The sequence below is a fragment of the Puma concolor genome, chromosome B4 (genome assembly GCF_028749965.1).
Source record: "Puma concolor isolate L17-30 chromosome B4, mPumCon1.1.hap2, whole genome shotgun sequence".
Classification (NCBI taxonomy): Eukaryota; Metazoa; Chordata; class Mammalia; order Carnivora; family Felidae; genus Puma; species Puma concolor.
In genome coordinates this window covers 75,157,578-75,183,156 of record NC_141673.1, presented here as the reverse complement: position 1 = coordinate 75,183,156, position 25,579 = coordinate 75,157,578, and the positions used below count along the sequence as shown (strand labels likewise).

At 38.1% G+C, this 25,579-nt stretch overlaps 1 protein-coding gene and 1 non-coding gene across 2 annotated transcripts in view; one reads left to right on the top strand and one right to left on the bottom strand.

Annotated features, from left to right (window-relative positions):
- The window catches only part of SLC2A13 (solute carrier family 2 member 13), a 387,878-nt gene that overhangs the window by 238,519 nt on the left and 123,780 nt on the right, over positions 1 to 25,579 (bottom strand). The gene's annotated exons all lie outside the window — the stretch shown is intronic.
- On the top strand, positions 23,194 to 23,333 carry LOC112868037 (small nucleolar RNA SNORA67). Its single transcript, XR_003224232.1, has one exon. It is a non-coding gene; the product is annotated as a small nucleolar RNA SNORA67 (small nucleolar RNA).

Genomic DNA, 25,579 nt, shown 5'->3' with positions numbered 1-25,579 from the left:
AAAAGTACTATTCATAAATATTCTATTTAGACAATTGGTATAAAGCTCTTTCACTTTGTTGTTATATATCCATTTGGTCTTTTAATGAAAAAAAAAATACATCTGTGTGAGTGCTGAATGGTTGTGAAGGGGCAAGGCAAGCTCAATTCTTTCTAATGAGACAAAGAACTGGCATATTTAAAACCAGAAAATGGCATTTAAATAACCACAAAAAGTCTGTTGTAAAATGGTATTCTGACCTAACAAGTGATGACCTAAATAGATTCCCTATCCCAACGTACTTTCACCTCACTCTGCAAATTACCTCAAATCTTAAACCAATTCCGAAGTCATCTGATGTAAGTTCCTGTAACTTATCCTCTTTCAGCTCAGTGAAAGCAACTCTCTCCTCTCTGACCCCCTATTTCTGTGCCCCATCTTACGATCTCCTTCCTCCTCTGGGATCTTCCCTTTTAAGCAGTCCCTCCACCCCGATCATACCAAACAACAATTCCATCATCTCTAAACCTCCTGGAAGAATAGGTCTACATACACTTTTTTCAATTTCCACCATGTTTATGATATAAGCACCCTCCCCTTCCCAGTCTTCCACCACTGTATTGAAAGTCTCACACTCAACAAAATGTCATTAATGAAATTCTAATTGCTAATACCAAGAGTGAGTAGTCATTCTCTTTATCTCCTTACATTTCACGCTATGGTCAATTCCTTTGTAAAGCTCATTCCCTGCCTTCTCTGATACTAGAGAATTTTATATCTCTAACATTTTTTTGTTACATTTCAGTGACCTTTGCTGGACCCTTTTCTTCTGTTATCCTTAATTGTAGGCATTCTCTAAGATTCTACCCCAAGTCCTTTAAATTCTATTGTAGTCTCTTTTACTTCCAAAATTCCATCTTTTCATTTTAAAAAATGCAACAAAAAGCATGCACATATACACACAATTTTTAAATATAATCCTGTCCTGTTTCTTGATCATCAAACTGTGTGTCCTGATGCTTCAACAACTAATTTTATCAATCTGCTATCATGGAGGGCATTTTTCACAATCCACACAGGGTATCCCTTGTAGGAAATCTCATGTAAGAAAATACGTAAATAACAGTATAAATATTATTTCATTTTCTCCCCTCATAGACAATGAGAATCATGCAATTGATTGCATTATCCTTGCAGTTATGGTGGACAGGAGGCTCAAGTCAAATATGCAACCAATTGTCGCTAAGTTGTCTACACCTCTATGGTCAATAGTATGTATCTACATCTTAGTCCTCCCCTGGCGTTGGCTTTCTCTTCTAATTCTTAATTTCCCATATCATTATGTTTTGATTTTTATTTTAGTTCCACTTTCCTGAATGTACTTTCTGTAAGTTTCCTAAAATCATATAGGAAATAAGCCAAGATATAACCAAACAACCAAGCAAACAAATAATGTAGAACTGTAGGGACTCAACAAATTCAGAATCAAATAATTAAATCCCAGTTATACACATAAAAATAAATATGATATCCCTGCTCTGTGTCTCTTTTTTTTGGAAAAGGTGTAAACAAAATTCCTTCTAGGAATACCAGCTCTTTTTTGTTTTCTTTTTGCCCTGTATATCCTACTTTGGGTTGATCAACAAATACACTTGTCAAATGTCTTCAGATTATCCCTTACTTCCAGCCCATGCTTGGTGACGAATAATCAAACTAATAAGCAGTCATAATCATTTCACTCCTTTGTTCAAGTCACAATTTCAAGGTTGCCCCAATACTTAAACACTTCTTATTACGGCGCCCAAAGTAGTCTGGTATCCAGTTTCAAATTTCCCATAATAACACAGTGAACTTGTCACCACTCAGAGACACACATACACTGCCATATCTCTGTGCCCTATTTCAAGTTCTTCACATTTCTGGAATGTTTAAACCAGTCCTAAATCTCTCTTCCCAAGTTGTAACCATCCTTTGAGGTCCAGCTCAAATAATATCTTATCCTCGGGGTCTTCCCTAACCTGACTCAAATGTCAGAATTATTAGCTTGCTCCTATTTTTCACACTCATCTTACATCACTTTATTTTAACTTGTACAATGACTATTTTTACACATTTCTTTATCTACCATTAGGTTAGTTTAAGTCCCTTCTGGTTGAGTCCGTGTGTTATACATATGTTTGTTTCCTCACTGTGGCTTTCAGGTAATGCTCACTGATCAATTATCAAACTGAATTAAAAATAATTTGGTTGATACAAAATCTCTCCTTTAAACATTTTTCACCTAATAAACATTTCTTTAAGATCTGGTATTAACAAATAATTTGAAATGTTACCATCTTTGTCAAAAGGTACAAGAAGTTTATCAAGCATAACTTATTTCCATCATTTCAGAAGTGGCTTGGGTCATGTCAGCATCTGTGGCTGCATGAAAATTCCTAGGCTATAGTTTCTTTATGGTAGTGAATAAATTCATAGGTCATTCCTCCCATGACCTTCTGACTCACTATAAATACTGTTTATAGTTACAAATCATTATATTGGAGTTTAGAGCAATGCACATGCCTACAATGAAAAATGAAAACACCGTATGCATACAGACTGTGATGGCCTACTTCTTAGGAAACTATCTGATAAAACATAGTGAAAAACTTAAGGTATAAAGTAGGCTCTTCTTCCTTTCACTCACACTTCACTGCTCAACTGAAATCTGTAAGAATCACATGGTAAAAACACAGGAATAGCATTTATAGCTAAAGTAGGGCAGGGAACACAGCCCACAAAGCCCAAAGATCTTCTGTTGGGAAACATATCTCCCAAGAGCCTGCTGCCCAAGAATGTGGTTTATGCAGATGCTGTTAATTAACATGACTCATCCATTATATTGCACTTGCTAATGACCTCAATTCTTATTTCACTGAGAAAACAGAAGCAATTAGAAGAGAACTAATTCATCTTCTCACCACAACAGCAATCTCCATGTATCTTGACCCATATGCTCTGCCATACCCCCTGGTACAAGGCTAACGTCTATACTTTTGATCTGAATTCTATCCCTTTGAGCCTGTGGAGAACATTGCTCCTATAATAATTATCCTTCCCTCTATCCCAGTGTCAGTCTCCTCTATTTATTGGATCCTTCCCATTAGCATATAACCCTGATGTAGTATCATCTATAAAATAAAACTGAAAAATCAACTTTTAAAGAAACCACATCACCTTGTAGTTTATACCTAATTTTTCCACCCTAGTTAACAGATAATTTCCCTATGAACCATTCAGACTTTATATCTCCACTTCGCTACCTCCTATTATCACCTCATTCCCATTCTAAGTAGGCTTTCATCCCCACCTATCCACTGAAATCGTCCTTGTGAAGGCTTCCAACTATCTCCACTTTGCAAATTCAATCATCAAACCTAAACTATCAGCAACATCAAGAAATAGTTTTTTTTTTCCTTCCTTCTTTCCTTCCTTCCTTCTTGAAACACTTCCATCACCAGCTTCCAGAAACCACTTTCTCCTGGTTTTACTCCTACATCACTAGATGCCCCTGCTCAATCCCCTTTGCTGGATCCTTTGCTGCTCCTCCAGCTGACCTCCAAACTTTGGAATGCCCTGGGGCCCAGATCTCTCCTTTTTTCTGCATGTATGTATTCCCCATTGATCTCCTCCAACCTCCATGACTCCCATGACATTGCCATGCCAACGCCACCTCTGAGTTCCAGACCCACAAACCCAACTTCTGACTTCACAACTGCACTTGAATATCTGACATCGCAAAATGTGCTACCCAAAACCGTACTCGACTCCCTAGCAATTCACTTCTTGAGCATTCCCCTTTGCACAAAATAAAATCTCCATTCATCCAGCTGCTTCAGCAACTAGAGTCTTCTTATTCTCACACCTGTCAGTTAAATCTATCCACTTAAGCTGCCTTTTCTTCAAGGCACACATAGCTATCTGATCGAAAGCCAGGTTATGTATTTACTTGTTTTCTTGTTTACTGTTTATCTCCCTCACTAGATGAATTTCTATGCAGCTGGGGTTCTGGACTCTAATGCCTATCCCTAGGACATTCCGTGCCTTGCATATGTGTTAAAAGAATTCTTTAGCTTCAAAACCTACGACCGCTCTGGATTCCAGGCACATTTCCATACCATTCTTTCTGATCTCTTTCAGAATCAGAGTCAGTGGAAAAAGCAAGTGTTCTGGCATTAAACGTGCCTGGGTTTCTTTATGAGCTCTGCCCTCCCACACCCCTGCCACAAGCATTATCCTCATCATTGACATCATTTATTCAGCACTCAGTATATTCCACAAAGTAGGTCAACTTCTTTATACATGTTAAATTGTAACAAGACATATGGGGCAAGTGTTATTATCCCTGTTTCACCCATCACACAATTGCTAGCTGGTAGAGCGAGGACTTAGTTCAGGACCTGCTCCCAAAGCCTTTCCTCTTAACCAATATATTCTCCTTCAGCTCCAGTTCAACAACTTGCCCAAGGTCTCCCGTGGAGCTATGAATGGCGCAAAGAGGACTCAAGGCCACATCTGGCCTCAACTCATGTTCTTACTAATGATGCTGATGCCATCAGTGCCATCATCTATAAAGCACGGTGATGATCACACAGAATGAGATGATGAATGCACTCAACAGCTTCTAGCTCCCTGTCCTGAGTTCTAACATTTACATGCATGTGACTACATTTTTAAAAGTTTCACATTGCGTCCTGAAGTTTTCCCTAGTCTCTGTATTATATTCCAGTATATTTGAATTGAGAATTCAAATTGAGAATCTAAATGTAAATGCTACAGATTATTCAAGACATATTCATATTTATTAAAGTATCATTATATAACAATTTGTACAATTTTAGAAAAATAGCATAGAAAAATGACTATCCCTGAATATCATTGCCTATAAACTGAGAAGTTTTACATTATGAATTGTGACAAATAATTCCTATTCCCCTTATAATGTGATTACACTATAAATTTTCTTTGTAATGTTTTACATAATTTTCCACAGAACACTTAAACAAAATTCATTTCTTTTGTCAACATTTCCTCAATGTTGAATTAATCAAATGTTTTGTGTTCAGGTACTTTTATATGTTATAACTGAATTATAACTCAATTTTATTCTACCATTCAGAAACCTTAAAAATTCATACTAGCATCAAAAAGAATATATTCTTTCTCTCCAAGATTTATCCATTGTGTCACATGACCAAATGCTTTGCTAGGCCTGGAAAGGGCTTAACTGCTACTCACTACAGTGATTCTTTCTTACAAATGCCTCCAGTTTAGAGAGACAAATATTTACAGATTTGGAGAGCAAATTTCACTTAGGCAAACTGTATACTTTCTGTTAAATACTAATTTTAGAAAACTGAGGGAGAGAGAAAAACAAATTCACCTTCCTCCATCTGGCTTACCCTTTGTTACTTTGCTATGGAACAGGAAGAAAATAATGCCCAGGGAGGGGACTGAGAAAATTATGTACTCCTTAATAATATTAAACCAACATAGTAATTTGAACTACATACATCGTTTTAAAGATAATCTATCTGCAGGGTGCCTGGGTGGCTCAGTTGGTTGAGTGTCCAACTTTGGCTCAGGTCATGATCTCGCAGTTCGTGAGTTCGAGCCCCACGTCGGGCTCTGTGTTGACTGCTCAGAGCCTGGAGCCTGCTTCAGATTCTGTGTCTCCCTCTCTCTCTGCCCCTTTCCCGCTCATGCTCTGTCTCTCTCTGTCTCTCAAAAATGAATAAATGTTAAAAAAATTTTTTTAAATAAAAAGTAAATTAAAAAAATATAATCTATCTGCATTCTGAATTCCCATACAAAAATAAGTCCATGTAATAGCTTTCTTCAAGTGACTGCTTGGATAATGCCTACATTTTTATATAATGGTGTCACTCAAGAGCAGTGGAAATTCTCTAAATTTCTCCATGACAAGTCCCATTAATTTTAATTGAAACTTCCCATTCCCAGCCTATCCTTGGCAGATAAAACAGCTTAGAGATTGTAGCCAAATGTAAGATTTCCCAGGAGGGCATCTGAAAATAAGTTATAAGTATTCAAGTAAGCCACCTGTCTGGATGAAGATTTATTCATTTGATCAGAATAGCTTTCCAAACTTCAAACAACCCATGCACAGAACAGATGTAGCTCTTTAAATGCAACTGTTTTTATTTCACTTTAGTTAACATGCATCACAAATGGATAGAGCAACTCTAAAGAGTCAAAATATACCAATGTTCAATAATGCATATTTGTTTATAAATCACAAGACGTAAATAAATGTCAAACCATAGTCTTAAATTTGAACAGTCTAAATAATTATGTATACTAACAGACTAGTAGCACTCCCTTCTAAGCTATGTTTCTAAATATAACAACTCATACATTGCAACAGTGACAATGTCATTCAAAAATGTGACTCACAGAGAAGGCATGGCTGTCACTGGGTGTGAGCCTTGCCCAGGACTTCAGCTTCTTGTATTCTAATAACAGTAAAAAAAAAAAAAAGACCTTAAGATAGCTGTTCCCTTAGATAATCCCTAAGATAATCATCTTAGACACCTATTATGACAGCACTAAAGTAAGTTCCTTCTAGTAACCATCAAATGCAATTTATTGTCATCACCAGAGAAAACTCTATACAAAGTGGCAGGTCCAAAGATAAATGAGACATGGTCCTTGCCCTCAAGAAGCTTATGCTATGGACGGCAGTTACCACGGCAGACAATGGTAAGAGCCACGAAGGGTGAATTAATGACTGAGAGCTGAGAACAGGAAAGACATAGTCTAGTTGAAGAAGACTATATTTGGACACACTTATTAGTTCCATGATTCATTCCAAGTTACAATGCTGGATTCATAAATGTCATTTCTGGTGTTTCTACTTATAATAATGTTTTAACTTTTGATGGGAAATGTATCATTTGAATGTGAGAAACCAAACTGACCTACCTTATGAAATATTTTATGTAAGACTTTTTCACTGAATACTTTCTAACTACCAAACCCAAACTCCCACCTTCTACACATTTAGATCTCTTGAAGTTTTCTGGCCTTATCGTTAGATGGAGAATAAAATATCCTTCTCGAAAACCTCAAATATGTTGTCTTTTTCTGACCCTAACTCTTCCACTGCTATCTCGTGTAATACGTTAACATGTTTTCCCACTCAATATTAAATTTTAAAAAACCAGAAAGGAAAGTATGAAAACAACATGTGTATTTTAAGATCATGACCGGATTTCACTAGGTTGGACATCTGCGGTAAAGTGGGGTTTGAAGGGACTGGAGAGAGCAAGGTTGGCATGAGCTAATAATATGTGACACCTACTAGATTCAAGCTGTATGTAAATTAATCTGCACTGCCACCAAAGAAACTGGTAGTAGTAATCTCATCTGGCAGCTTAGAAAACAAAGGCTCAGAGAGGCCAAGTAAGTTTCCAAAGATCAAACAGCTAAGGACATGCTAAGGTCAGTGCTTACCTGAATTCAAAGTCCAAAATAGTCCCTGATCTTTCTACATATCAAACTATTTCTCTACTTTCATTCAGACATGGAACAAGCAACTGAGCCAAAGAGAACTTCATTCATGATTACAGAGATTATTTTGTCTCAGTCTCCACTTTCTCTACAAGAAAAAACAGTGGACTAGGCTTCTCTAAAAACAGGCCTTTTCTAATTCTCATTAAGAGTGGTTATAAAGTAACAAGGCTGAGTTTTTAACAGTTTTGTCACCACCATGTATCTGGCATCTAGAGAGAACTGACGTAAGTAAGCATTCAATAAATTTTTGTTGAGTGAGTGAATGGAACATAATGCTTTGTGACTCAAGAACTGGCTCTTGAGGCATTCTAGTAAAATCAGAAGTACTCTGAGCAACAAATAGCAGCATCTCTAAACTACAGTGCCCCTGCCCCAAATGAGAGAATGGGCAAATTCTTCTTGGTTGGTTAAGAAACTTTTACTTTTACAGTCACACTTTCTGTTTAATAAGATGCTTACAAAACAGGACAACAGATCAATAATAAATGTAACCTTTTTATAAACACAGGGCTTAATGGAAAAAAAAGGATACGAAAGTAGTTTTTTTGATTTACCTTTTGTTTCTGCCCATTTCAAATGTAAATTTCTGGTACTGAAGCTAGTATACATTATGCTACACTGTATACACAGTAAATTATTAGAAAATCATTACTACCAGTAATTATGAAGGCTTAATGCAAAAATTCTGGATTATTAACATCCAGTGAATATATTCCATTCATTATTTTTGAGTGATTGTTTTTTAGTCAAAACACTTTTTTGGTAATGTTTCATAAAAGGTAGCCAGCCAATAGTTTCTCTCACTTAATTTTTTAAGTGGCTAATGCCCTTGTTTGCTAAAATTGAAAGTATTCTACAGGGATTGAGAGATTTTTCTTGACATCTTTACGGCTTTGTAAGTAACAAAACAAACAGCCCTTAGATAAACAGCTTTCCACGTGCTCATTAACTGGCAGAGATTTGCTGACATATAGCTTTACAAAGACCAAAGAAGGAATCTATAGCCAGTCACTGGGGAAATCACCGAGAAGAAAGAGTTTGACAGGAATTTTTAAGCTCTTCAAAACCAAGAACATCAAAACCAGAATACCAAATGCACCAACTTGCTTATCTGACCATACTTCCATGTTTAGGGTAGGGCTATATGTAAACAAATTTCTATAATAATAGTAATAACAATATGCAGTTAATGTTGGTAATCTAGGAAGTTCCAAGATAATAAACAGCAAGGGAGACCATCTCAAAACTTACAACCTAGAAGAAGCCACTCCAACTGTGGTCTTCCCAGGGCTCTACTGTGCTTTACTCATCCTGCTGTTTCTCAGTGTCATGTGGTTTGATACAATTCCTAGGGCTTCCCTTTACTTCTATTCCTTATATCCGTTCATTTTCTTTTTCTGAAATCACCATGTTAGCCATTAATTGCATCCTCTGAGGCATATTACCATCACTTATTTAATAAAAAGGAAATGAAATTATTCATGGAAGGTAATACTGGTTAAGAAGAATATTAAGGAACGGATCAAAATGATTATTAATTCACAGTGTGTCTCCTGATAACTTCCTTCTGAAGTGTCAAAAAAGATAAATGAAAGGAGTAAAAATGTTCCAGAAGCTAAGAAACAAAGTTAAGTATTTGGTGCATAGATAGGTTGCAGATCAGATTGCTTCTAGAAAACCATAAAACAACATACTGACATATGAAGACATACCTAAAGTTTGGATGCTAAAAGGAAATATTTACAAAACCAGGCAGTGGTTGTTTATCTCATCATCTACCCACCAAAATGTCAGACTTGAGATCGACAAAATATGAAAGAAATCCCTAATTCTTTTATGTTCCTTGTCGTGGTATATAGTAAGTGCTTCTTCACCTCTTTTCATGCTGCCATATCATATTCCCATCAATAAGTCATGACATGAAAAATGGAGCGAGTTTTTTTCAAAGTACACACATTTTCTGGAAATACTAATCATGCCTGCTGGCTACATTTTGATCCTCCGCCTCCTGTGAGAATTACTGATTTAGCTGAGTCCTCAATTAGTGAAATGCCTTCTGATATAATGAAGATGTATGCTGTTCTTCAAACTATGTGTGATGGACCGATTTTTTAAAAAAAATTCAGTTTGTTGCAGACTGATATTTTGTTAAATACAATAAAATGAATTACTAGAAAAATAAAATGAAAAAAATACAAGCACTGTTTAATGAGATTCAATAGACATAAAATTACTGTCCACTGCTATACGAGTTTTTATTTTTTTAATGTTTCATTTTTATTGAGAGAGAGCGAGCAAGCGTGAGAGCAAGTGGGAGAGGGGCAGAGAGAGAGGGCGACACAGAATCCGAAGCAGGCTCCAGGCTCTGAGCTGTCAGCACAGAGCCCAACGCGGAGCTCAAACTCACAAACCGTGAGATCGCAACCTGAGCCACAACACAACACACAGAGATCACAACACGGAACCCCATGCAGGACTCAAACTCACAGACCGTGAGATCATGACCTGAGCTGAAGTCGGACGCTTAACTAACTGAGTCACCCAGGTACCCCAAAGTTTCTAAATACTCTCAATTTCTCTATTTAATTCACAGCGGACAAAAAAAAAGAAAAAAAAAAAAGGAAGGGGCGACACCAGGTCAGGTCATAATCACCAAGCCAACCAATTTCAAAGAGCATAAATCTCAGGCTTATCTATGGTACTAGCCAACAGGTTATAGCTCTAAGTTTACAGGAGGTTTATTTCTCCAGAGCATCAGTCTGGATTAAAGCTGCCACTTACACCTATGTTATGACTGTACTCAGCTGGGCTACCCAAAGGAACGTATTTCTTAGAGGCACAAGGGTAACTGCAATTGAGAGCAAGATACTTCGAGATGATAAAATCTTTAAGCTTTGACCATAAACTGTACATTTAACAACCTGATTTCCCACTTCAGTAGCTTTTTAGTTTTAGTAAAAATGTCTTTCCCTGGATAAGGCTGTAAGTAAACCCAGTTGCTCACACCCCCAACGAAAATCTCCAGCTTCATACCACGGCCAGGCTGCCATGAACAAAATATTAAAATGTCAAGTAAAATTCAGTCTCTGTACTGAAAGATCTTAACCCAGACAGACAGATATATCAACAATGATAAAGTGAAGTACTATAATCGACACATGTATAAAAGGTCATGGTCTCAAATACCATCTATACACCAATGATTCCCAAATTCACATTTCTAAATATACCCTGTCTCCTGAACCAAAAATTTGCTCATCCAACTGTCTGCAATTTCTCCACTTGTACATCTGTGGGCATCTCACACCAGGTACAAAGTAAACTCCTAACTTCCTTGCCCAAAAGCATAACCTGCTTCTCCCACAGTGTTTCTCAATTAACAGCTACCCCATCCTTCCGGATGCTCAAGGCAAAAACCACAGGTCACCTTCAATTCCTCAGTTTCTCATGTACGTCACTTCCAATGCATAAGTAAGCATGTCAACAATACACTCTACCACTTGTCACTCTCCCCATGGCCATCATGTAGGCCTAGGCCTCTTGTTCCTGGATTATGCTCACAGCCCCCAATTTAAGGGACCTGATCCAACCACTGTCTCGCTTAAGTCTATTCTGAACAAAGGAGCCAGAGGAGCCTTTATAAACCCAACTCTGCCAGGTGGGTCCTCTGCTCACAAACTTCCAGTGGCTTTAAAGCCTAAGCCCTTTCAGTCCCGACCTAACCCGCCCTTCTGACCTTACCTCCTAAAGTTCCCCAAGCAATTCCGCTTTAGCTATGCTGCCTGCTTTTACTCTCCTCACTTATTTTAGCCGTACCACCTCTCTGACCTTCCTGGATCAACTGGTAAGAGTATAAGCCCTCTGTCCCACTGCCATCTACCAGCTCTCATCTGCTCATTAATTTTTATCACCGTTATTCATTAACCTTATCACCACCTGTCACTCATCAGTTTATGTGTTCATTTGGCACCTCTCCTCATGAGAAAGAAAACTTTAAGAGGACCTCCTTTCATTGACTGCTAAATCTTCAGGGCCCCGAACTGTGCCTCATAAGTAATGGCCAATCAAAAATATTTTCTGAATGAATGAATGATCAAAGATGGATGTCATGATCTGGCTGGTTATAGGAAGTGCCAGAGATGCATTTACACAAAACAGATGACATTGAAACTAGGTCTTGAAAGAAGACTCAGGATTGTCTGACATGGAAAAGACTAAAAATATCACTACCATATGCACATTTTCCACAAAATCTTGAAGGACAAGAATACATTATACGGATGGGGGCACCTGGGGGGCTCAGTCAATTAAGTATCCGACTCCTGATTTCTGCTCAGGTTGTGGTGTCATGGTCTGTAAGTTCAAGCACCGTGTCAGTCTCTGCGCTGACAGCACTGAGCCTGCTTGGGATTCTCTCTCTCCCTGTCTCAAAAAAAAAAAAATAATCATAAGGGAGACTATTAACTTGCTAGCTGAGAAAATTCCCCCCAAAAGAAATTACTCCCCAAGATTCAGAAAAAGGTCAGGGTATGGATTAACCATAAGAAAATTGGGGCTCCTGGGTGGTTTAGTCAGTTAAGCATCTGACTTCAGCTCAGGTCATGATCTTGTGTTTGTGGGTTCAAAACCTGTGCAGGTTCTGTACTGACAGCTCAGAGCCTGGAGCCTGCTTCCGATTCTGTGTGTCCCTCTCTGCCTCTCCTCTGCTGGTGCTCTCTCTTTCTCTCTCAAAAATAAAGAATAAAAACACTTTTTTAATTTAAACAATATAAGAAAATTTCCATAGTCCTCATAAAATTTTACAGATGAAAAATTACCACAAAATACATTAAGCTCTAAATAAGGTAAACTTGCTCTCAGTAACCTGTTTATTGTTTCCTTGACTATTTTTTTTTTTTTTTTTTGCCGCAAGTGTTCAATTTCATTCTCCTAGTATTTTCCCTATATGATGGGACTAGAGCTCTCTAATTTTATTTTTAAGCATTTTAAAATTTAAAAAAATTTATTTTTTATTTAAATTTTAGTTAATATACAGTGCAATACTGGTTTCAGGAGTAGAATTCAGTGATTCATCACTTACATGCAACACCCAGTGCTCATCACAAGTGCTTAGTACCCATCACCCACCTAGCCCATCTCCCTCCATCCTCCCTCCTTCAACCCATAGCTTGTTCTCTATCATTAAGAGTCTCTTGTGGTTTGTTTCCCTCTCTTCTCTCCCCCCTAATTCTAATATGTTCATCTGTTTTGTTTCTTAAATTCCACATGTGACTGAAATCACATGCTATTTGTCTTTCTCTAATTGACTTATTTCACTTAGCGTAACACATTATAGCTCCATCCATATCATGGCAAATGGCAAGTTCTCATTCTTTTTAATGGCTAAGTAATATTCCAGTGTGTGTGTGTGTGTGTGTGTGTGTGTGTGTGTGTATCACATCTTCTTTGATAGACCTTGGCGTCTATCAAGTAGATGATCAAGATCAAAGTAGATCAAAGAAGAGGTAAAGTCTCTTCTCTTTTCACTTTTTAATGGGATTTCACTTTTTAATGGGAAGATGAGAAATCTACAAGAAAATTATATAGGAAAGACAATTTCAGATAGTGAAAGATAATATTTGAGAAATATTCCAGAATGGCCATAGTCCATTGAATATTCCATGGAACTCTGAAGTTCTAGATGTTGAAAACTGTTTTTTTTCTCTTTGGTTATCTTTTTATTTTTTTTTTTTAATTTTTTTTTTTCAACATTTATTTATTTTTGGGACAGAGAGAGACAGAGCATGAACGGGGGAGGGGCAGAGAGAGAGGGAGACACAGAATCGGAAACAGGCTCCAGGCTCTGAGCCATCAGCCCAGAGCCCGACGCGGGGCTCGAACTCACAGACCGCGAGATCGTGACCTGGCTGAAGTCGGACGCTTAACCGACTGCGCCACCCAGGCGCCCCTTTGGTTATCTTTTTAAAATCAGAGCACTGTCTTCAAGAAACAACAACAAAAAAGAACTATCCTATGATTCAGCAATTGCACTATTAAGTATTTACCCAAAAGATAACAAAAATACAGATTTGAAGGGATACATGCACCCCAGTGTTTATAACCGCATTATCAACAATAGTCAATTTATGGAGAGAGACTTTACCTCTTTTCTCCATAGTATCCCTAGGGTCTGATAGGTCCAAGCACTCAGAGTACCCAATAAATGCTCAATGAATGTATAAATAAAATTCAAATTATAAATAAATGATTATTTTTCATAAGGAGTTAAGACTTTAACTTCTGGCACCTGTTTTTAGCAGTGCATTTCTCCCTGAGTTCTTTTTCTTTTATAAATATTTTTTAATGTTTATTCATTTTTGAGAGAGAGACAGAGAGCAAGCAGGGGAGGGACAGAGAGGCTGGGAGACACAGAATCTGAAACAGGCTCCAGGCTCTGAGGGGTCAGCACAGAGCCTGACATGGGGCTTGAACTCACGAACCACAAGATCATGACCTGAGCCGAAGTCGGTGCTTAACCAAGTGAGCCACTCAGACGCCCCCTCTCTGATTGAGTTCTCAACAGTATCAAAAGTACAAGTTGAATTGTGTCATTATTCTCATGTCTGGTTTTAGCATATTCTAGGAAAAGTATCTCAGCACATGCCAGAGAAGCATGAAGTCTGGGAAATGGTAGCTGTGATGATACAGTGCTACAAGAAACAGGGCAAAGAAGGCAGAGAGATACCCGCAATATGCCAAGAAGTGACACTGGGCTTTATGTCGCCCCCTAGTGGCAGCTGTGCAAGGAATACTTTATTACATCCTCATCCACATTTCTTGCAGGCATTGCACGATCAGTTTACAGACTTTAAGCAATGCCAAATGTCTCTATAATATAAGCTGTAGTAAATTCCAAAATACTAGTGCTTCTTAAACACCCAAACTCCACACACACTCAAATTAGTCTCAACTGTATTAAATTTACAAACCTAGGCATAGAGGTCCAAGTCTCTTCTCTTTTCTCATCATTGCAACAACATCCTTCCACTTCTCCCTCCCCCATCCCACCTTCCGTCTCTCACCCGTAAAATTCACTCATTATTTTAATTCATTTATGCATTTGTTTAGCTATACATTTCATAAACAGCTGTCGGCATCATTCAACAACCCCTTTTCTGTGTTTATAACGTTGTAAAATACTGTTTCACTGGCTAAGGAACTACAACCTGTTTTGATTCCCTGCCAATCACTGCAGGTAGTTATGAAGAATGCTGCGTAATGCTAGATGGAACCCTCTCTCCCCTCAGGTTCGGGTTCTTCAGGCAACAGCAGCTCCCTTACTAGCTTTGTGAAGAAAGGGTGCTTCGCCACTGCCTTCCCCACCCACACAAAGGCCTGTCTCCCTCCCTCTGCTCCGCTCCCCATACTAGCCGGCCCTGAACAAGGTCACAAATGTTTCCACTGCTGAGGCTGGAAGCTACACAAGCCAGACACCTGGGAAGCTCAGTGACGGTCAGTGTTTTAGATAAAGCTGTAATCCCTGCCACAATTGTTGTTTCTCTCCTTTTAAAATCACCATTAAGGTAATAGTAGATGTACCTCATTCAGATCTTAAGCAAAATCAAAACCAAAGAGGAAAATGATGTCTAAAGAATATTTGGACTTACCAAGTCAGTATTGTGAGCTATAAGACACTAGCAGTTTTCATTTTTTTTCCATCAGAAACAAAAATAAACCAACTGTCATCTACTGTGACCATTTCATTTAAAAAAAGGGGGGGGGGAATTTAACGCAGTTAAGATTTTACTCTAAGGAGCAGTACTTACAAAGAATGAATATTAGGCAGCCTAATTTTTTCATGTGTGAAAACTAGTATCATAGCGAGTAGGACATTTCTTTTTTGTCCCTGAACTGTGTCCAAAGCAGTGGTAGACCAAGGAGCAATAAAGTAACATATATTTTAGAGAAGTGCATGTGAGAAGAGAGGGGTGGCTCTCCTCACATTTCAAGGCTACAGATAGGGATCAGGAAAATCACCCATAAAGATAAGAGGTACCCGCATGAATGGAAAAGACCAACATCTCATTGTCTACCTAGCTAGGCATGCATTTATGAAGTATCCTTACTAACCAGCCCCCTGTGTATATTTAAGCAGGAAATAGGGAGAAGTGGAGACTTAAGGGCCGTGGGATTGAAAGGTGGAAAATGGGAGAAGGGTAGGGGTAAGGCAAAGCAACCAAGTGACATAAACAGCTATCATTTGGCTGGACAACAATGCCACTTAGCTCATCTGAGGTGAAGGGCGAAGTCTTAATTCAGATATGAAACTGAAGTTAAAATCAAATGGACGTAAAAAATGGAGGGGGGTAGGTGCCTGGGTGGCTTAGTTGGTTTAGCATCCGAGTCCCATACTGGGCTCAGTGCTGTCAGCCTATCAGCGCCGAGCCCACTTTGGATCCTCTGTCTCCCTCTCTGCCCGGCCCCCGCTTTCTTTCCTTCACTCTCTCTCCTTCTCTCCCTCCCTCTCTCTCTCTCTCAAAAAATAATGAAAACATGACAAAAAAAATTTTTTTAAGTGGGGAACAAAATTTGAGAACTCTGCTTTCCCATGAGAAAGAGCAGTTGTACAAAGTACAGTTGGATACAGTGAGTAGAAAGAAAACAGAAAAAAGAATTTAGGGGTACCTGGGTGGCACAGTTAAGCATGTGACTCTTCATCCTGGCTCAGGTCATGATCTCACAGTTCATGAGTTAAAGCCCCACATCATGCTCTGTGCTGATGGCGCAGAGCCTGCTTGGGATTCTGTCTCTCTTTCTCTCTGCCCCTTCCCTGCTTATACACACACACTCTCTCTCAAAATAAATAAATAAATAAACATAAATTTTTTTTAATATTAAAAAAAATAAAAATTTAAAAAGTCTGAACCCCATGAAGACTAAATTATGAACCAGCTATAAAATACTTAGTTTTTTTTTTAATTTTTTTTTTCAACATTTATTTATTTTTGGGACAGAGAGAGACAGAGCATGAACGGGGGAGGGGCAGAGAGAGAGGGAGACACAGAATCGGAAACAGGCTCCAGGCTCCGAGCCATCAGCCCAGAGCCTGACGCAGGGCTCGAACTCCCAGACCGCGAGATCGTGACCTGGCTGAAGTCGGACGCTTAACCGACTGTGCCACCCAGGCGCCCCAAAAAATACTTAGTTTTTTAAGCTGGCTAAAAAACCCAAGAAAACTCTATGGATCAGCACAGGCCCCCAGACTGGCTTTTAGGAAAGAACTGATCTAGCCCAAGTCTTCATTTGACATGAAAACAATGTGCTCAACTCATGCTCAAGGTCCCACAGGATTATGTTTTCTACCTGTATTCTTTCTTCATGCTGGGTATTGCATGGAGAGCACCAGTGCACCCTGGCGGGTGCTGGCTGGTAAACACGCTCATTCCTGGCCAAGTAACAGCAGAACACTACTTTCACAGAGGTGGTAGGGAGAAAGACGTAGCAGCTCCACTCAGTCCCACTGCCCCACCGTTCACTAGTCACAACCATTTATTTTTAATTTTTTTAAATGTTTTTATCTATTTTTGAGACAGAGACAGACAGAGCATGAGCAGGGGAGGGGCAGAGAAAGAGGGAGACACAGAATCCGAAACAGGCTCCAGGCTCCGAGCTGTCAGCACAGAGCTCAACGTGGGGCTCGAACTCATGGACTGTGAGATCATGACCTGAGCTGAAGTCAGATGCTTAACTGACGGAGCCACCCAGGTGCCCTCACAACCATTTTTTTTTTTTTTTTTTTTTTACTCATGCTTCATCTTTCCTTCCATTTTCCTCTTGCTTTCTCTTCCCTCATCACTCTTTTCCTTCCACAGCCCCCTTTCCTAGGGTCAGTTACAGCAAACAGCACAAGGACAGTTAAGAGAAGAGACATAACTTCAGATTCTTGTCATCTGAAAGGCACTTTTTTTCTAGTATATATGTCTTAGTATTATTAACAGGCAAATGTCATTGTATTTTACATTTTAGGCCACCCAAATTAAATGGTAAGATTAAAAGAAAATAAAAATACAATAAAGTATAAAAATCATAGTTTCTATTTTAAACGTGCTAAAACTTCAACACCAAATTACTATCAATTTCCATACAGAGAAATTGGGATGAAGTTATTTGTTCATTTTGTTTAAATGTAATGAAATGTATCATTTAGTTCAGAAAGCATTTTTCAATTTGTCAGTCTAAAGGTTTAAAATACACAGGTGTGTGTACAAAGAGTTACATACACATAAATATATAATAAATTTAGGGTACACTGTCCTCCCTTCCTTTAAGGAAATGAAAAATTGAAGATGCATTTTATTTCACAATTATGAACAAGTACTTATTAGGCCTCTAAGAGGAGTAACTTTATAATAATAACTACCTTAATTCTCAAGTATAAAACAGAACTGATTTCATCTCCTTACCTTAGTAACCATCATTTCAAGATACACATAAATAGCAATGGCTATAAAAAAATATTACTAATGATGAAAATTTCCAATAATCTGGCTTTGATATTTCATCATCACTACTCAATTTTTCATGTTCATCCTCTATGACTATTCTCTCTTAGAATCTAATGAACATAAAAGGCAAGCTTTTACTAGAAACAGTGAAGAGAAACAATGTAGTCTGGGTACTATTTCTCAGAGGCTGTTTGAGAAATGCAGAGCAAGTCCCTGATGGCTTTCTTTCTGCATCCTCCACGTGTGAGTCAGTTGCTAGGAAACGTGAAAAGACAGGGATTTCGTGTTAGGCCTGAGGAACAATGAGCTAGCTTAATAATGATCTGAATACTAACACATAACCCTCATAAAGGTTGTCTACCTTAGGAGCTAAAGATTACAAATGATGTGTTTCCAGAGAAACAAATTTTGAGACCTAGCCTTTAACTATTATAAACAGATTCTGGTATCTACTAAAATATGAAGTAACAGTCATGGACATCTTAAAATCTTTTTTTTTCTTTCAGCCAGAAGTTGCACCCATCCTACTAGCTAAGCTTACAGATGACAAATCTTTCCACTGCTTCAAGTTATATTTTGATATCACTGAACATACACACACATGTGCACATGTGCATACAAGTACCAAAAGAAAAAAGAAAACATGCACATCACCACTACATAGTAAAATACTTGCCACAAAATTATCAGAAGAGCAAAGGGAAGAGCTAGAAACAAGGGAAATACACATAAACAACAGGCACATGTGCACACACACATAAAATGCATCTCTCAGTCCATGGGGCTTGGTGTCCCCGTGTCTAAGAAACAGAGGAAGAACTCTGGATGGGGACTGAGAAAATATGGGATCTGTGAAACCACTGTGTGACTCTGAGAAAGTATCCTAACCTCTCTGGGAATCATTTCCTGGAAAATTAACAGAATAATGCTAACCCCAAAAGATTTTTGGAGGACTGGATGATGCTGTGCATGTGCAAGCATTTTAAAATTGTACAGCACTATGTGTGTAAAGACAGTATCAATATTGTATTTTAAAAATGGCCATTTCAGTGAACAGGTATATGAATAGGATTCAATATTTGAAAATCAAAATTAAGCCAAGTATAAATCATTAATGAAGGAAGTGGAGAATTCCCCCCCACACCAAAATTTCATATGTAATTTAGACCATTTCATTTATATTAACATCAAAACACTTGTTTTGAGTTACTAATATGGGAAATGTAAGGATTTAAAATCAACAAAAAACCACCAAAAGAACCTACCTTGGGTATGTTTCTTAAAGAAATGTTAAGCCATGTGTATCAATTCCTCTATAATTTTAAAGTAAAAAAGTGTATCAAACTATGAAAGAAGTAAAAGCTTTTTTTAATTTTTTAAGGTTTATTTTTAAGAGAGAGAGAGAGAGAGAGAGAGAGGAGAGACAGCACAAGCAGGGGAGGGGCAGAGGCAGAGGGAGACAGAATCCAAAGCAGGCTCCAGGCTCTGAGCTGTCAGCACAGTGCCCGACGTGGGGCTCGAACTCACAGACCGTGAGATCACGACCTGAGCCGAAGTCAGACGCTTAACCGACTGAACCATCTAGGCACCCCAAGCGTAAAAGCATTTTTTTTCTTGAAGTTTATGTATTTATTTTGAGAGAGAGAGTGCAAGCAGGGGAGGGGCAGAGACAGCAGGAGACAGAGAGAATTTGAAGCACACTCCATGTAGTCACTGCCCAGGGCCTGACACGGGGTTTGAACCCATGAAACCATGAGATCACCACATGAGCTGATACCAAGTTGGATGCTCAACCAACTGAGCCACCCAGGTGCCCCTAAAAGTAAGCTTTCAAGTAAACCATCTCAAATACTGTCCTCTTTGTCTTTTCTCTACCTAAAAGCAGCTTTGCCATCACTTCTACCTTTTAAAAAAATGAATTTACAAACTGTAAAATCTGTGAACCTCTACTACATTCAAATTCAAACTCTATTTATATGTGGATTATGGAGGCTTTTTAAGGCTCCTAGTAGAGTTTCTTACACTCCCAGTGGAGAACGCCCAGCATCCAGGATCTGTTTGTTTGCTAGAGCTGCCGCAACAAAATACCACAGACTGGGAGGCTTCCACAATAGAATTTTCTCACTGTTCTGAAGGCCGGAAGTCCAAGATCAAGGTGTCTTAGGCTTGGCGTCTCTGGAGGCCTCTCTCCTTGACTTATTGGTGGCTGCCTCCTCTCTGAGTGTCTCCACATGGTCTTTCATCTGTGCAAGCTCATCCCTAGATCTCATCCTCTTCTCCTCAGGACATCAGTCAGAGTGGAGTACCGCCCCCCACATGGGTGGCCCTTAGTTACCTCTGCCCTATCTCCAAATGTAATCATATTCTCAGGTCGTAGAGGTTAAGAAGTGAACATACGAATTTTGGAGGGACACAAAATTTAGCCCATAACACTCCACGTCCACTTGATCTCAGTGGAACCCTAAGAACTAAGAAATGCTAAAAGGAAAACAGCTCCATACGCAGGCTGCAATGCATTCTTCAAGGTTCAAAATCTCCAGGTCCTTGTCAAGAAAGGAAACAATGCAGCCATTGCATGGCCATTTAGGAGTAATTATGTTAACATACGTAAATATCAACACGGCTGAGGAAACAGAGGTCTTTTGGGCTCACAAACTAGAAGGACAAACACTGGTATGTTCAGCTGTTTTCAAAAAGTTCCTGCAGCTCTATCTGCTGACTTTCCCATTTACTTAGGCTGGGCCTTCATCTAAAAGAACCACAATGCTTGAGTAGCAGCAAACTCTGTGGAGGGGACACAAATAACAAGCTATTATGTGATGACTCTGCAAGTTTTCTTTCAAAGGAAACTATAAAAAAATCATTAAATGCAGTTCCTGAATATTTCTGACATTGATCTGGTATAAAAAGTCAGGTGAACAGACATGTTTTCATCGCCTCAGACTACATTATGATCTTGTGTATAAAATTAACATCACAAAACACTGCCTTAACACAAAAGAACCATAGACTTCTACAGTTTTTACCATCCTCAAATATTTTCTCATTTCAGCCTCATGAAGATTCTGTGAGGTAGAGAAGGCAGGAAAAGATGAGAAAAATTAGTAAGAGTGAAGTTAAATAGCTTGCCCAAGGTCACAAATTAATAACCAAGGGAATAAAAATAAGAATGAAGGACTTCTGACATCTAAGCCAGCACTCTTTATTTTTGGGACTTAATGACATTCAGGGTATTGAAACCACAATCTTGCAAAATTCACTTTGTTTATTTTAGCTCCACGGGGATGTAAAGGTCTATAAATAAAATTTGCTGAAATTCTGCATATGACCACAAAATGAATTTAATCTGAAATAAAAAAGAAATCTGATTTCTTCAACAAGTGTAACATTTTAAAGATATCAAAGCAAAAAAAAAAAAAAAAAAAAAACAGGAATTCCCATAATTAATAATACAAGGCACAATTTAACCTAGCAACCAGATGGCATTATTAACTAGATGATAGTAGTCTACTATTTGCATTTTCCCTAGGCTATAAACATTTCTTCAACTAACTAAAATTAAGGAGAATTGAACTACTGGATAACTAGACTTTGATTAATCAGGTTAAAGAAATTAGGCTTATTTAGCTGAAGGGCAAGTCAACTATCTGAATATCAACTATGATAAAACTTGTTTCATCGAGCACTAATTATGTGCCAGGCTAAGTACTTTATTTACATGGTCAATCTTCACAAACCACTTTGTGAAGTGGGTTCTACCTCACACCCATTCTACAAATGCAGGAATAAAAGTGAGGTTAATATATTCAATAATCCAGATTTAAAATGCGGCAGAGCTACAACTCACCCCCCCATCTGACTCCAAAGCCTGAACTGTCCATCACTCTACTGCTTGATTTCGAACATAAAGAATCAGATATTGCCTATCACAAATGAATATAGGTGATGAAATGGGCCAAAAGAGTAACAAAAATAAAATTTCCAAATAGCATGCACTGTTAAACAGAATGAATGAATGGGATTATGGAATTTCATGTAAAAGTTTTCAAAGAATTACCTTCATTAATTTATTCTATTACACAACAGAATTGTTGAGCACATGCCACAAACCAGGCACTCTCCTAGGTTCTCAAAACTTCTAGAACGTAACAAAATCCCTTGCCTTGGAGGGTTTGAAGTTTTCTAAGGAAGATAAACATAGGAGAGACTTTAAAAGGTATTAATAATGGTAATAGCATAGATTAGGATTACACGACTGCTTTAGGAAAGGGTATCATAAAGCTATTTTTCATTCTCCTTGCAAACCAGTGATGTAGTAATATTCTGTTAGTTGAGAAAAGGCAAATTGCTGATGGGCCAAAGTTATGTGGAATACACAACTTTCTGACAGGCAGCCTTGATCCAAAGACAAAATTTCTACTATCTAAATAGTAAGTGAAGGTCAATCTTATGGTATAGTACTGTAAGGTCAATTTTAGATCTCAAAAAATTTTAAAGGAGAATTAATTGTATATCCTTCAGAATGTTACACACACAAAAATTTTTTTTGAAACTGACCTTTAATCATAATGTGAAAGAAAGAAATCAAGTTATACTGTTTTACAGAATCTGTTGATGAGCTGACCCTCCTACATCACAATGTCTGTCCCATAAGGACTAATGGAGCAAACTGGAGCTTATGTTTCAAAACCAGGAAAAGCTGCACCTCTTGCAAACAAATGATAATTTTTATCAAATGAGCATCACAAATGTAATAAGTGATCATGTCACCCTCTTTCCCCTGGCTATTAGCATTTTTTATAAAGTGACATTTAAATTTCTTTATACCTACCCTATTATACACATACAAGAATTGAAAGAGGCTTTTTTTAGAAATATACAAAGCAAATACAAATAACCCCCAAAAAAACATTACGTGATGAAACATGAGTTAGAGACTCTGGTTCTTCCAAGTCTCATGGCTAAATGACTCAGCAGGTTAGCAATAAATAAGAAGAAATAATGAAACCGGTAAGTTTCTAAAAGAGTTACATAAGCTTGCAGACAAGATAATAGAATGTTATGTTAGTGACCTTCCAATAATGCCCACACAAGCACATTACAGTCCTTTAACACAAAATGCCCATTTGATCACTCATAGATGTTACATAGCATGTTCTTCAAAGGTGAGCCTCTCTACAAGGTGCAACTAGTGACTTCCAACCCCCAGAAACATAGAAACCTGGGATAAAATCTGGAATGCCGAAGGTCTATGGGGGTAAGGTGATGTTTCCTTTTGACCTCTGACTGCCTACATATATGTCTCAGTCCTCCTGTCTCCCCATCCACACACTGAACTTGTCATTTTTCTTGACATGGACACAAACTGATGTGAAGCAGACTGCTTCAGCCATCAACCATGACTTCCCCACCAAAAAAGAAAACTATATCCAGAGTTGGTCATGCAGACCTTTTAGCTATACAGGTGTGGCTATCAACAGAGTGACAGAAGACAAGAGCACCTCTTGGGACATGGAAACCATCTACAGTAACACATCCCCTCAATGTTGCTAACCTCAGTTGAGGGGGCTGTTGGGCCCAGTCAGGGTCTCATTCTTGGACCAGGGGAACCAGAAAGGGAGAAAGTTCAGATATTGAAATGTTTCAATTTCCAAAGTTCATTAAAATGCTTTTATTAAGATAAAATAGATAAAAGATCTATTATTGCATTATCCTGAACAAGTACTGTTACTGAAAACAGAAACACATGTGTATTTGTTAGTGATGCTCAAGATTTTTGCATTTTTCTATCTATTGAGGCTCCAGTTGCAAATTCATATCTTTATATAGGATTTAAATTCTGTATATACTGCAATATATAAACAGAAATAGGTTATTTCTAATATTTATGTACTGCCTTGTCTGAATGTTATAGATGATATTTAAAAACAAAAAGCATGGGGCGCCTGGGTGGCTCAGTCGGTTAAGCGTCCGACTTCAGCTCAGGTCACGATCTCACGTTCCGTGAGTTCGAGCCCCGTGTCGGGCTCTGGGCTGATGGCTCAGAGCCTGGAGCCTGCTTCCAGTTCTGTGTCTCCCTCTCTCTCTGCCCCTCCCCCGTTCATGCTCTGTCTCTCTCTGTCTCAAAAATAAATAAACGTTAAAAAAAATTTTTTTAAAACAAAAAGCAAAGCAAAACAAAAAAAAAATTAAACTTTTCATAGATAATTGAAACTACTTACTTTAAAATCATCTTGTTCACATCTATTCACTCACCTACCTTCAGTTCATACTCTTTCCTCAAAATAAGAAATTTTCAGGTGAAAATATATTTCGAACAATTTGAACACTGAAACACTCTCAATGTGAAACAATACGTAGGATAATAGTTATTTATCTGCCTTACTCCATCTTACTAACCAACAATCAGAAATATTCCTTTCACACTAAATAAACCCCAGGATTGTGGGATGAGTCTCCCCTATTAATTTTGAGTTGGGGGCATCTGGGTGGCTCAGCTGGCTAAGCATTCCACTTCAGCTCAGGTCATGATCTCTCTGTTTGTGCGTCTGAGCCCTGCACCTGGCTCTGTGCGGTCAGTGAGGAGCCTGCTTCAGAGCCTCTGTCTCCCTCTCTCTCTCTCTCTGCCCCTCCCCCGCTCTCTCTCTCAAAAATAAATGAACACTGAATTTTTTTTAATTTATTTTGAGTTGGAGTACTTGAAATAGCTGTCAAATATAAAGAATTCACATTTTTTATGAGATAGTCAATCATACAAATCATAATGATTCTTACTGTGGAGTGACATCATCAAAAAGTAAAAATATTTTAGCAATTTCAAGAGTAAAATTTCTGGAGGTTTTTCAGTAACAAACTGCTAAGCAAAGAAAGTTATAAGTTTTTTTATTATTTGTAGTGATTATTATTGCAGTTTCTTTTTGTTAGTATTTCTACCTTCCTGTACTTAAAAAGACAAGGAGAATTGAAGCAGTTAACATATTTCTGGCTTGCAAATTAAATATTTGCTTATTCTATCACTTTATATATGAGAATATTTTATCTGAAAATTGGGCAAAGGAAGTATTTTACAATGAACAATTTCAAGATATGAATACAAATCAGTAGTACACAAAAAGGCTTTTTATTTTTAAAATAAATTTATATCTCCTTTGCCCATTTCTTTACACATTAATCCGCTCTACCTCTAGCAACAACTAATCTATCTGTGAGGGTTTTTTTACTTAAAAAAATGTTTTTTTAATGTTTATTTTTGAGAGAGAGAACACACCCAAGTGGAGGAGGGGCAGAGACAGAGAGGCAGATACAGAATCTGAAGCAGGCTCCAGTCTCTGAGCTGTCAACACAGAGCCCCACATGGGGCTCGAACTCACAAACTGAGGTCATGACCTGAGCCAAAGTCAGGTGCTTAACCGACTGAGCAACCCAGGCACCCCTATTATTATTATTATTATTATTATTATTATTATTATTATTTAATTAGAGAGATCACATGGTATTTGTCTTTATCTGTCTGACCTATTTCACCCAGTATAATGCCCTGAAGG